Source organism: Schistocerca serialis, chromosome 7, assembly GCF_023864345.2.
Source record: "Schistocerca serialis cubense isolate TAMUIC-IGC-003099 chromosome 7, iqSchSeri2.2, whole genome shotgun sequence".
NCBI lineage: Eukaryota > Metazoa > Arthropoda > Insecta > Orthoptera > Acrididae > Schistocerca > Schistocerca serialis.
In genome coordinates this window covers 275,519,429-275,533,026 of record NC_064644.1, presented here as the reverse complement: position 1 = coordinate 275,533,026, position 13,598 = coordinate 275,519,429, and the positions used below count along the sequence as shown (strand labels likewise).

Below are 13,598 nucleotides of genomic sequence, written 5' to 3'. Positions count from 1 at the left end.
GACTATATGCAATAGTTTATGGGCAAAACGGTTTTGCCCACATGTTCCCCACAATATAAGGTTTCAAAATATGCAATAAAAAATCAATTTCTTGAAAAAAAGAACCCTTAACTCTAAATAATGAAATGTGAAGTCATCCACACGAATACTAAAAGGAATCTGATAAATTTTGGTCACAGGATAAAACACACAAATCTAAAGACCGTAAATTCAACTAAATACAGAGAGATTACAATTATGAATTACATAAACTGGAATGGTCACATAGATAATGTTGTGGGGAAAGCAAACCAAAGACTGCAATTTATTGACAGAACACCTAGAAAATGCAACAGGTTTACTAAAGAGACAACTTACACTATACTTTTCTACCCTCTTCTGGAGTACTACTGTGCAGTGTGGGACTTGAATCAGATAGGATTGGTGGAGGACATAGAAAAAGTTCAAAGAAGGACAGCTTGTTTTGCATTCTCGCGAAATAGGATAGAGAGTGCCATGGATATTGTTGTATTCTCCAAAAGTTTATTGAACGTAATTTCTTCTACAATACAATAGCTGGCTGAACAATAGATGTAGATGTCCGTCGATCTAGCCGGAGATGTGGTTCCTCTCGGTCGGCTGGTACTTCGATCGGCAGTGCAGTACAGCGGCTTCGGTGATATCTTCTCGGAGACTCTGCTATAGCGGTTGCCATTAGCAGCGGACGAATACTGGTCTGCCTTCGACCGGCCGGGCCTATATAGTGAGCTGGAGCCAATAGAAACCCGGTGTAGGAATCCGTGGCCGGATACGTCGTGGCGACCTCTGCAAGGAAAGATTCCTATTAATCGACTGGAATCTTCTGTGTGTTAACCTGATGTCTTTGCCTGTTTGGCTGTTGGTTTGTTTCCTTCATAGCATGGCTGTTATGCGGTGCTGCCTGCCATTTAGGGGAACCCGATGGCAGACAGTACAGATATCATATGTGAATTTTGGTGGCAGTCATTGACGCAAAAGCAATTTTCATTGTGGCAGGATCTCATCATGAAATTTCAATCACCAACCTTTCCTCAGAGTGAAAATACTTTTTTGGCAGCCACCTACAAAGTGAGGAATGATCATCATAATAAAATAATAGAAATGAGAGTTCGTAATGAAAAATGTAAGTGTTCTTCATTTTTCCTGCACACTGTTCAAGGATGGAATGGTAGAGAAATAGCTTGAAGACAGTTCCATGACCCCTCTGCCACGCACTTAGTCTTGAATTGCAGGGTAATCACGTAGCTGTAGATCTAGACACACCATTAGTCATGTCCCATGAACAACAAAGTCATTAGAGATTCAACTGAGAGAGCGTATGACTGATAAAATGGTAGTAAACATATAAATTTTCTGGTGAACGTGACTAAACTAGCAATGACTAACACCCACTACTGATGGCTGTATCACTTATACTGAGCAAGGTTGAAACATTTTCTCCTTTACTTCCTCTCATATTTGATGTTAATTTTATTTTGCCTTTTTGATGGGAATCAAAATAGAACATACCTTTTTATACAAAAAGAAAAAATATGATATTCAAACCCCAACCAACAACATACCATGACCCAACTGCTTGTATCATGAAATGGTAGCCTAGTAGTGGTACGTGACTCAGTTCAATTGCATACCTACCTGTTGATTCTGTGTCTTCGATGCGCATCTGTACATCCTCAGCCTGTCAAACACACCTGACCTTAACTGCAGTGCAGCTGCGAGTACATTGCTCCCTTGAAGTACGAACTCTGATAGTGAAGTATTCTAAGACAACACTCTAGGAGAGGCTGGTACACCTGTAAGCTAAGTTAGACAAATCTTGTAAAATCTTAGTACGATGCTGAGGGCCAGTGGCCTCTGGATTTTATAGGTGTACATTAGTTACATCAATCGTGCAGAGTTAAAAGTGCTTTTATCAGATTGCACTGAGCTCATGCAATTGTAACCTCTTGCTCTTGACACTACCAGTAATAAAGAAAAAGATATTGCTTACGAACTCGCAATTCTAAGCTGCTGTAACCCTGCTGTGCTGTGTGTTGTACGATTTCTGCTATCTTCCATGGAGGACTTTAAATGGCAATGTGGCCACTATTTATGAAAAATTGCAATGTATTTTATAAGAATTACCACAAATCTGTTTAAAACAATTTTCTGCACTTACTTTACTTTTTTATTGATTTTCAATTTCAATATAAAGTGACAACATTTTTTTCAGTATTCACGAAGTTCACGTGACCCTAAACCCTTCCTTTCAACAATATCAACAATAAAAAAGAAGTTATTCGCCTATGAATTTACAATTCTAAGCTGCCACAACTCTGTGCTTTGCTGTTTGTCATATGAGTTATGCCATCTGTAATATGGGACTTCAATTCACAATCCTGTGATAGTTTAGTATCTGCTGGATAATTAATAACCCAAGTATAACAGAAGTTCTGACATTCCTCAAGGTAGTGTTATAGGTCCTCTGCTGTTCCTTATCTATTTACCGTATTTACTCAAATCTAAGCTGCACCTTTTCCCGGTTTTTGTAATCCAGAAAACCGCCTGCGGCTTAGAATCGACTGCAAAGAAAGCGGAAGTTCTGAAAAATGTCGGTAGGTGCTGCCACAACTAACTTCTGCCATTGAATATATGTAGCGCTACACAGGCATGCTTTGCAGGCACAAAGGTAAATACTGGCGCCAAAACCTCTGCGTCAGTTAAAAAAAAAAAAGTAGAAGACGAGCTTTTTTTCTCTGCCCTGAGTTTCGACCACTGCATTTTCATACATTATCCAATGAAGTAAATATAAATTCCATATTTTTCATCTTCGAATGTAGCAGCATTTCAATGTATTACGAAAATCCGACTGGCAAGACTGTTTGGGATATTTGTCAATATGGTCAACTCTACGTTCTGAATTTTTTCCTACCTGTGAGAAGAGATGGTTGCTAATAGGAACTTTTATGAATTGTGAATCACATGCAGTATTTTCTTCACCAAAGAATAATACGAATATAAACATTTTGCCATGTATTTTTTCGTATTTACTGCTATCTCATTTAAATCCTGTCTGCCTAATAAACTACGAAACTAGAGTGAGACAACAGCAAACGTGGAAGAATATACATATCATGTCATGTTTATATTCGTATTATTCTTATGCCTAATAGTGATACAGTCAGAAATGAAGCACGGCAATTGACTAGATTTTTAAATCTAAGATGACTCTAATTTGTGTGCAGAATGTAATGTACTAAAGAGGCGTCTGCAAAGATTTTGAAACGCAGAAGAATTTTTGCTAAACTCTCGTTGAGAACATCTTCTATTATCTGCAGTCTATTATTTGGTTCTTGTTGATCATTATCAAAGAAAGCAGCAGTGTAAGTAACAGCAAATAGCAGTCTCTTGCCATTGTTTCGCTAATGAGACGATTCCTCTCTTTTTTTTAATTGTAAGCGGCGGTAGCGTGCACAAAAGTAAGCCGTGCCACGAGCGGCGACAGGCCGTAAACACTCATTATCAGAATGCGACAAACAATGCATGACAAAGTACAGTAATGCATTTTCAGCTTAGAGTGACATAAACACCTATAACAAAGAGAACAGCACTTATCAGATCAAAGAAAAATAAGCAATCAATTCAAACCAGACGAAGCATGTGAAAAAGGAAGGGTACTCGTATAAATCCAGACGGAGTGCCTGACGCATAGCAATGGCTACCTGGTAAAGCTTAACTGTTAAGCTTAAGACTCGAACCAAACTACTGTAGCTGTATCATCATTCATTCGACCTAATTTGTGTCTCATATTGCAATGGACCAACTTTGTTTCGATTTGGAGGTGTGGCCTAAAACTTTTCTCTCCCCTTGAATTTCAAGTCTCAAATTTCAGGTGCGGCTTAGATTCGGGAATTTTTTTTTTTTTTCCTTGAATTTGAGTCACATTTTTCAGGTGCGGCTTAGACTCGAGTAAATACGGTAAACGATTTAGGAGACAATCTGAGCAGCTGTCTTAGATTGTTTGCAGATGATTCTGTCATTTATCATCTAGTAAACTCATCAGACAATCAAAACAAATTGCAAAACCATTTAGAAAATATATTTGAATGGTGGGAAAATTGGCAATTGACCCTAAATGATGACAAGTGTGTTGTCGTCCACATGAGTGCTAAAAGGAACCTGTTAACCTTCGGTTACTGTTACATGATAAATCTGTTTAATATAAAGGCTGTAAATTGAACTAAGTACCTAAGAATTACAATTATGAACAATTTAAATTGCATAGAACACACTGAAAATGTTGTGGGGAAAGTAAACCAAAGACTTCGTTTTATGGGCAGAACACTTAGAAAATGTAGCAGACCTACTAAAGGGAAAGCCAACACTATGCTTGTCCATCCTCTTTTGAAGTACTGCTGTGCAGTCCAGGATCCTTAGCATGCAGTATATCGAGGTGGTTCAAAGAAGAGCAGCACATTTTGTATTATCGTGAAATAGGGGAGAGACATGGTACATGATTTGAGTTGTTTGTTGTTGTTGTGGTCTTCAGTCCAGAGACTGGTTTGATGCAGCTCTCCATGCTACTCTATCCTGTGCAAGCTTCATCATCTCCCAGTACCTACTGCAACCTACATCTTCTGAATCTGTTTAGTGTATTCATCTCTTGGTCTCCCTCTACGATTTTTTTCCCTCCACGTTGCCCTCCAATACCAAATTGGTGATCCCTTAATGCCGCAGAATATGCCCTACCAACTGATCCCTTCTTCTAGTCAAGTTGTGCCACGAATTTCTCTTCTCTCCAATTCTATTCAATACCTCCTCATTAGTAATGTGATCTACTCATCTAATCTTCAGCATTCTTCTGTAGCACCACATCTCGAAAGATTCTATGCTCTTCTTGTCTAAACGATTTATCATCCACGTTTCACTTCCATACATGGCTACACTCCATACAAATACTTTCAGGAATGACTTCTTGACACTTAAATCTATACTCAATGTTAACAAATTTCTCTTCTTCAGAAACGCTTTCCTTGCCATTGCCAGTCTACATTTTATATCCTCTCTACTTCGACCATCATCAGTTATTTTGCTCCCCAATAGAAACAAAGGTTTGCCTTTCCTTAATCTATTTTCTAAGATAAGTCATAGGGTCAGTATTGTCTCATGTGTTCTAACATTTCTGAATCCGAACTGATCTTCCCCGAGGGCGGCTTCTATCAGTTTTTCCATTCGTCTGTAAAGAATTCGTGTTAGTGTTTTGCAGCCGTCGCTTATTAAACTGATAGTTCGATAATTTTCACATCTGTCAACACCTGCTTTCTTTGGTATTGGAATTATTATATTTTTCTTGAAGTCTGAGGTTATTTCGCCTGTCCTATACATCTTGCTCACCAAGTGGTAGAGTTTTGTTAGGCTTGGCTCTGCCAAGGCTGCCAGTAGTTCTAATGGCATGTTGTCTACTCCCGGGGCCTTGTTTCAACTTAGGTCTTTCAGTGCTCTGTCGAACTCATCACACAGTATCGTATCTCCTATTTCATCTTCATTTACATCCTCTTCCATTTCTATAATATTGTTCTTAAAGAACATCACCTTTGTATAGACCCTCTATATACTCCTTCCACATTTCTGCTATCCCTTCTGTGCTTAGAACTGGGTTTCCATCAGAGCTCTTGATATTCATACAAGTGGTTCTCTTTTCTCCAAAGGTCTTATTAATTTTCCTGTAGGCAGTATCTATCTTACCCTGAGTGATATGCGCCTCTACATCCTTACATTTGTCCTCTATCCATCCCTGCTTAGCCATTTTGCACTTCCTGTTGATCTCATTTTTGAGACATTTGTATTCCTTTTTGCCTGCTTCACTTACTGCATTTTTGTATTTTCTCCTTTCATCAATTAAGTTCAATATCTCTTCTGTTACCCAAGGATTTCTTTTAGCCCTCATCTTTTTACCTACATGATCCTCTGCTGCCTTCACTATTTCATCTCTCAATGCTACCCATTCTTCTTCTACTGTATTTCTTTCCCCCATTCTAATCAATTGTTCCCCAATGCTCTCCCTGAAACTCTCTACAGCCTCTGGTTCTTTCAGTTTCTCCAGGTCCCATCTCCTCAAATTCCCACCTTTTTGCAGTTTCTTCAGTTTTAATTACAGTTCATAACCAATAGATTGTGGTCAGAGTCCACATGTGCTTCTGGAAATGTGTTACAATTTAAAACCTGTTTCCTAAATCTCTGTCTTACCACTATATAATTTATCTGAAATCTTCTAGTATCCCCAGGCTTCTTTCATGTATACAACCTTCTTTCATGATTCTTGAACCAAGTGTTAGCTATGATTAAGTTATGCTCTGTGCAAAATTCCACCAGATGGCTCCCTCTTTCATTCCTTAGTCACATTCCATATTCACCTACTATGTTTACTTCTCTTCCTTTTCCTACTATCGAGTTCCAATCACCCATGACTTTTGAATTTTCATCTCCCTTCATTACCTGAATAATTTCTTTTATCTCAATATACATTTCATCAATATCTTCGTCATCTGCGGAGTTAGTTGGCATATAAACTTGTACTATTGTGGTACATGTGGGCTTTGTATCTATCTTGGCCACAATAATGCTTTCGCTATGCTGTTTGTAGTAGCTTACCCACATTCCTATTTTCCTATTCATTATTAAACCTACTCCTACATTACCCCTATTTAATTTTGTATTTATAACCCTGTATTCCCTGACCAAAAGTGTTGTTCCTCCTGCCACCGAACTTCACTAATTCCCATTATATCTAACTTTAATCTATCCATTCCCCTTTTTAAATTTTCTAACTTACCTGCCCGATTAAGGGGTCTGACATTCCGCGCCCCGATCTGGAGAACACCACTTTTCTTTCTCCTGATAACAACGTCCTTCTGAGTAGTCCCCGCCCGGAGATCCGAATGGGGGAGTAATTTACCTCCGAAATATTTTACCCAAGAGGATGCCATCATCATTTACCCATACAGTAAAGCTGCATGCCCTCGGAAAAATGACGGCTGTAGTTTTCCCTTGCTTTCAGCCGTTCGCTGTTGAGATGGATGCCATTAAAACAAAGGAATTTTTTGTTGCGGTTGAATCTTCTCATAACACTATAGTCACCAATATTTTGTTGACACCCACCTACATACATGTAGGGAGAAAAGATCATCTTAATAAAGTAAGGGAAATCAGAGCTCTCACAGAAAGATATAGGTGTTCATTTTTTCCACACATTGTTCGAGAGTGGAACAATAGCGAATTATTGTGAAGGTGGTTCGACCAACCATGCACCAGTTTGATATGCAGTGTAGACGTTGATGTAGATATTCTCCAGCGCACAAATTCCTCTAACACCACCTCCTGATGAATTGGTCATCATCAACGAGGAAATCCCATCCCTGAGACAGTGAACAGTGGGATAGTTACAGCATCTTACTGACATGAACTGGAGTGATGGCAACTCATTTGGTATAAATTTGCCCATTACATACCCTCATATACGTCTGTTTTGAGTGTCACGAATCAAAATATAATTTGTCAGCACCATACAAATTCACTTACTACGTTACTTTACTTGATTAGAGATTGTTCACTTAGTATCAATAGAAATAAAGCTTACATGCCGTAGAAGCGCCAGGTAGCAGTATCAACAAGCTCTGACCTGAACTGCCGCTGTTGGTGGCCATGTGTGCGTGAGGCGTGGTGGTTTGTGTGACTGAATGGTGTGTGTATCTCTTTTGCTGACAAAGGCTATGACCATAAGCTTTGTGTAAGTTTCTTTTAATTGTGTCTGTCGGCAACTTTAACATTTCATCGTTACAGTAAGTACATTATTTGTATATCATAGAGGTGGAGCTGGCATTCACCCTCTGTTCAAGCTCTTCCAACACCAGCTACTTTCTCTCTAAAAATAGTGTGTTGCCCCCACTGTTACCCTTCCTGAGCTGCGGTTACCTCAGACCATCTTCTTTAGGAATATGAACTGTTTCTAATATTACAATACAGGTAGTTTATATTGATGGCTGCAGTGGAGAAACTCTAAGAATGATACATGACATAATTTGTCCTACCTCTTATTACAATCCATAACTTCATCACGCACTATTTTTTGTCTTTCCTTCTGCTTCATCTTTGACTCTTCCATCAGGTCATAAATGAGGAGCATCTGTCCCTGCGAACTATGCTGTATTTTTATTTCAGTCTTACACCAACTGGGGAGCTTCCAGAAGCCATGGTCTCTATCCCATTGCGGTGACTTTCATTTTCATGGTCACCAGTGCTCTACTTCCCAACAATGATTGTCTGTGACTGCCAGTGGCTCTTGTGAATTCGGATCATTAAGATCCATCAAAATCCAGATATCTTGTGATCCTTTACACTGATCACAATGTAGTTTTCATCAGTCTCACTCTTAATAAAATTTTACATATATCTACATATGATTCCACCTGATTCCAGTTCTTCTTCATTATTTTAATCTCCCAACTTATTAATGCACAGTTCTGTTTTCACCAGAAGGTTGCTTTATCGATTTGAAGCTTTTGCACAAGTGCATTTAGAACCAGAACACTGCTCTCACATTTTATTATAATAAATACTCTACAACACACAAGCGATGCCCACTTCCTGTTGTTAAAAAATTGCTCATGAAGCCTTGTCACTTGAACTCTCTTTGTATGCTGGTCCTTCCAAGTTGCTGCATTTTAAGAGAATTAGAAGAATTCCCGGATTTACCCTGAGAATGTAGGAAATAGGAGTCAGTGCTGAGGTCCTCTGCGTATCTGAGCAAAACTAATTTGAGGTCTCAGAAGCTGCCCTCTAACAAACTGTTTCACCTCAACAGTCAAATCCCATCGACCCACATGGTGTATATACACCTAATCTAATACTAGCAATCTATGCATTTAGAGCAAGATCTACACTCCCTGAACACGCAATGTCTAATTCCAACATGTAAGAATTACAGAGTTTACAGTAATTAAGGAATGGCAGATTCAGTCGAGGGGGGGGGGGGGGGGTTAAATTACAGGACATTATGGTTGCAGCAATGCTGTTAAGCATTAATTATTACTAAGTAAAATACATGTTCATCAGTTAAAAGTTTAAATATTAAATTTTCATGTAATAGCAATGAAGATAAAAAATTATTTAAAAACAATCACAGGAAAAGAAAGGGACTTCAAGAATGAAAAAAAAAAAAAAAACTAGATCTAAAGAAGAGGAAAGAACATGGGATGTAGCAACAAGCAGACTCTTATGGCAAAATGCTTATAGCTGTGAGGTGTTGAGAGAGGCAGTGAGAAACATTCTGTATGGCATGGGATATGATGGTGCTGTTATTATGGTAAGCGTCGTGTTCATCTCTTGAGTAGTGAAGTTAATCTGTGGAGACAGTTTCAAGACTATCACTTAAGATAATTCATTTCATATCATGATGAAAATAAGATAGAACAATGGCAGAAGACTAGGCTAAATTGTTTGGGTCATGAATAGTATCACACGATGAGGGGAGCGCCTCACCACAATTCCTTATCAAAGTTAGTATTAAGGAGTACAACAGCAGATCGTAAATATTTGTGTGGACCTTGTAACTGGGGTAATTTTAATGTGGTGGATCCTCATATTATGATTGGGACTACTGATCAATGCAAATGGAACAGCCCTAAATACGAAGATTGGTAGAAAGTACTGCAGCTACTGCGCTAAAGACAACTGGACTCCACACTGGCATGGTCTTTTAAACAGCCTCCATACAAGAAGGTTCAGTATCAGGGAGGGATTAGAGGAGGGTACACAAGGACAAAGTAAAAAAGAATATCTTGAGATGTGTTAAATTCTGTAGGCATGTGGATCAAGTGTCTTTGCATGTGTCACTGTTGTTAAGCTATCAGTGATGAATTTGAACAACAGGAGGGACTTAAATATTTTTGTCAGGCATTAATTTGTCCTCTCCTATGAAGTAGTTCTCTCCATGTCTCATAAACAGATCAACTGTGGAGGGAGAAGAAAGTACCACTGGTGGTACAATGCATTTATTTATAAGTATGTACTGTGAGATACACACTGAAGCAGGCCGCTGTGACCAAGCGGTTCTAGGCACTTCAGTCCGGAGCCACGCTGCTGCTACGGTCGCAGGTTTGAGTCCTGCCTCGGGCATGGATGTGTGTGATGTCCTTAGGTTAGTTAGGTTTAAGTAGTTCTAAATTCTAGGGGACTGATGACCTCAGATGTTAAGTCCCATAGTGCTCAGAGCCATTTTGAACCATACACACTGAAGTACACATACACTTAGCTTTGCTTTAGAGGAAGGAGGGATTGTTCTTACATTCAAATAATTTTTTTGAAAAGTGGCAGAATGAAAGCAGGATCGGCTATTATAATTTAAGAGAAGAGATTATAGTTGAAGATAGGAGAGCTATGTTTTCCATTTCTCTGTGTTTCATTGACAGAATATTTTATGTGTCACATGTATTTAGTGTATGAATTATTGAAAGATGACAGATGTCTGAGTTGGTTCATTCCACGTTTTTTCTCACACGTGCGACATATTGATCTTTGTGGTGATATCATTAATGAGGAATATGATCTCAGATAAGGAAACTATGGAGAAGGATATAAGTTGTATTCTTCCTGAAGGAATCATTTCAGCATTCACCTAATGCAAGTGAGGGAAATCATAGGAAAACTTAATTATGGTTGGCTGGATGGAATCTGAAACTTGTTCCATTTGAATGAGAGTCCACCATGAAAACCAAAGCACCACCCTGAGATGTGGTAGTGGTGAAGTTGATAAAGTAACCTGCTTGTGAAAACAGCTACTGTCATCATCTCGACAAGCCCTCTGAAGTGTGGGAAATAGAAGAATAACTGTGGACTGTTTCTTCTCAAATGATGACGTTCAAATCTGAAAGACAGATCATAATTTCTGTGCGGTACAGTATAACCGTTGGTGGGGAGGCTTGCGTGCCTCAGCGATACAGATAGCCGTACCGTAGGTGCAACCACAACGGAGGGGTATCTGTTGAGAGGCCAGACAAACGTGTGGTTCCTGAAGAGGGGCAGCAGCCTTTTCAGTAGTTGCAAGGGCAACAGTCTGGATGATTGACTGATCTGGCCTTGTAACAATAACCAAAACAGCCTTGCTGTGCTGGTACTGCGAATGGCTGAAAGCAAGGGGAAACTACAGCCGTAATTATTCCCGAGGGCATGCAGCTTTACTGTATGATTACATGATGATGGCGTCCTCTTGGGTAAAATATTCCGGAGGTAAAATAGTCCCCCATTCGGATCTCCGGGCGGGGACTACTCAAGAGGATGTCGTTATCAGGAGAAAGAAAACTGGCGTTCTACGGATCGGAGCGTGGAATGTCAGATCCCTTAATCGGGCAGGTAGGTTAGAAAATTTAAAAAGGGAAATGGATAGGTTGAAGTTAGATATAGTGGGAATTAGTGAAGTTCGGTGGCAGAAGGAACAAGACTTCTGGTCAGGTGACTACAGGGTTATAAACACAAAATCAAATAGGGGTAATGCAGGTGTAGGTTTAATAATGAATAGGAAAATAGGAATGCGGGTAAGCTACTACAAACAGCATAGTGAACGCATTATTGTGGCCAAGATAGATACGAAGCCCACACCTACTACAGTAGTACAAGTTTATATGCCAACTAGCTCTGCAGATGACGAAGAAATTGAAGAAATGTATGATGAAATAAAAGAAATTATTCAGATTGTGAAGGGAGACGAAAATTTAATAGTCATGGGTGACTGGAATTCGAGTGTAGGAAAAGGGAGAGAAGGAAACATAGTAGGTGAATATGGATTGGGGGACAGAAATGAAAGAGGAAGCCGCCTGGTCGAATTTTGCACAGAGCACAACATAATCATAACTAACACTTGGTTTAAGAATCATGAAAGAAGGTTGTATACATGGAAGAACCCTGGAGATACTAAAAGGTATCAGATAGATTATATAATGGTAAGACAGAGATTTAGGAACCAGGTTTTAAATTGTAAGACATTTCCAGGGGCAGATGTGGACTCTGACCACAATCTATTGGTTATGACCTGTAGATTAAAACTGAAGAAACTGCAAAAAGGTGGGAATTTAAGGAGATGGGACCTGGATAAACTAAAAGAACCAGAGGTTGTACAGAGATTCAGGGAGAGCATAAGGGAGCAATTGACAGGAATGGGGGAAATAAATACAGTAGAAGAAGAATGGGTAGCTTTGAGGGATGAAGTAGTGAAGGCAGCAGAGGATCAAGTAGGTAAAAAGACGAGGGCTAGTAGAAATCCTTGGGTAACAGAAGAAATATTGAATTTAATTGATGAAAGGAGAAAATATAAAAATGCAGTAAGTGAAACAGGCAAAAAGGAATACAAACGTCTCAAAAATGAGATCGACAGGAAGTGCAAAATGGCTAAGCAGGGATGGCTAGAGGACAAATGTAAGGATGTAGAGGCCTATCTCACTAGGGGTAAGATAGATACCGCCTACAGGAAAATTAAAGAGACCTTTGGAGATAAGAGAACGACTTGTATGAATATCAAGAGCTCAGATGGAAACCCAGTTCTAAGCAAAGAAGGGAAAGCAGAAAGGTGGAAGGAGTATATAGAGGGTCTATACAAGGGCGATGTACTTGAGGACAATATTATGGAAATGGAAGAGGATGTAGATGAAGATGAAATGGGAGATATGATACTGCGTGAAGAGTTTGACAGAGCACTGAAAGACCTGAGTCGAAACAAGGCCCCCGGAGTAGACAATATTCCATTGGAACTACTGACGGCCATGGGAGAGCCAGTCCTGACAAAACTCTACCATCTGGTGAGCAAGATGTATGAAACAGGCGAAATACCCTCAGACTTCAAGAAGAATATAATAATTCCAATCCCAAAGAAAGCAGGTGTTGACAGATGTGAAAATTACCGAACTCTCAGCTTAATAAGTCACAGCTGCAAAATACTAACACGAATTCTTTACAGACGAATGGAAAAACTAGTAGAAGCCAACCTCGGGGAAGATCAGTTTGGATTCCGTAGAAACACTGGAACACGTGAGGCAATACTGACCTTACGACTTATCTTAGAAGAAAGATTAAGGAAAGGCAAACCTACGTTTCTAGCATTTGTAGACTTAGAGAAAGCTTTTGACAATGTTGACTGGAATACTCTCTTTCAAATTCTAAAGGTGGCAGGGGTAAAATACAGGGAGCGAAAGGCTATGTACAATTTGTACAGAAACCAGATGGCAGTTATAAGAGTCGAGGGACATGAAAGGGAAGCAGTGGTTGGGAAGGGAGTAAGACAGGGTTGTAGCCTCTCCCCGATGTTGTTCAATCTGTATATTGAGCAAGCAGTAAAGGAAACAAAAGAAAAATTCGGAGTAGGTATTAAAATTCATGGAGAAGAAATAAAAACTTTGAGGTTCGCCGATGACATTGTAATTCTGTCAGAGACAGCAAAGGACTTGGAAGAGCAGTTGAATGGAATGGACAGTGTCTTGAAAGGAGGATATAAGATGAACATCAACAAAAGCAAAACGAGGATAATGGAATGTAGTCGAATTAAGTCAGGTGATGCT

General features: G+C 39.4%; 1 protein-coding gene across 2 annotated transcripts in view; it reads left to right on the top strand.

Moving 5' to 3' along the window:
* The window catches only part of LOC126412117 (3'-5' RNA helicase YTHDC2-like), a 345,826-nt gene that overhangs the window by 213,876 nt on the left and 118,352 nt on the right, over positions 1 to 13,598 (top strand). The gene's annotated exons all lie outside the window — the stretch shown is intronic.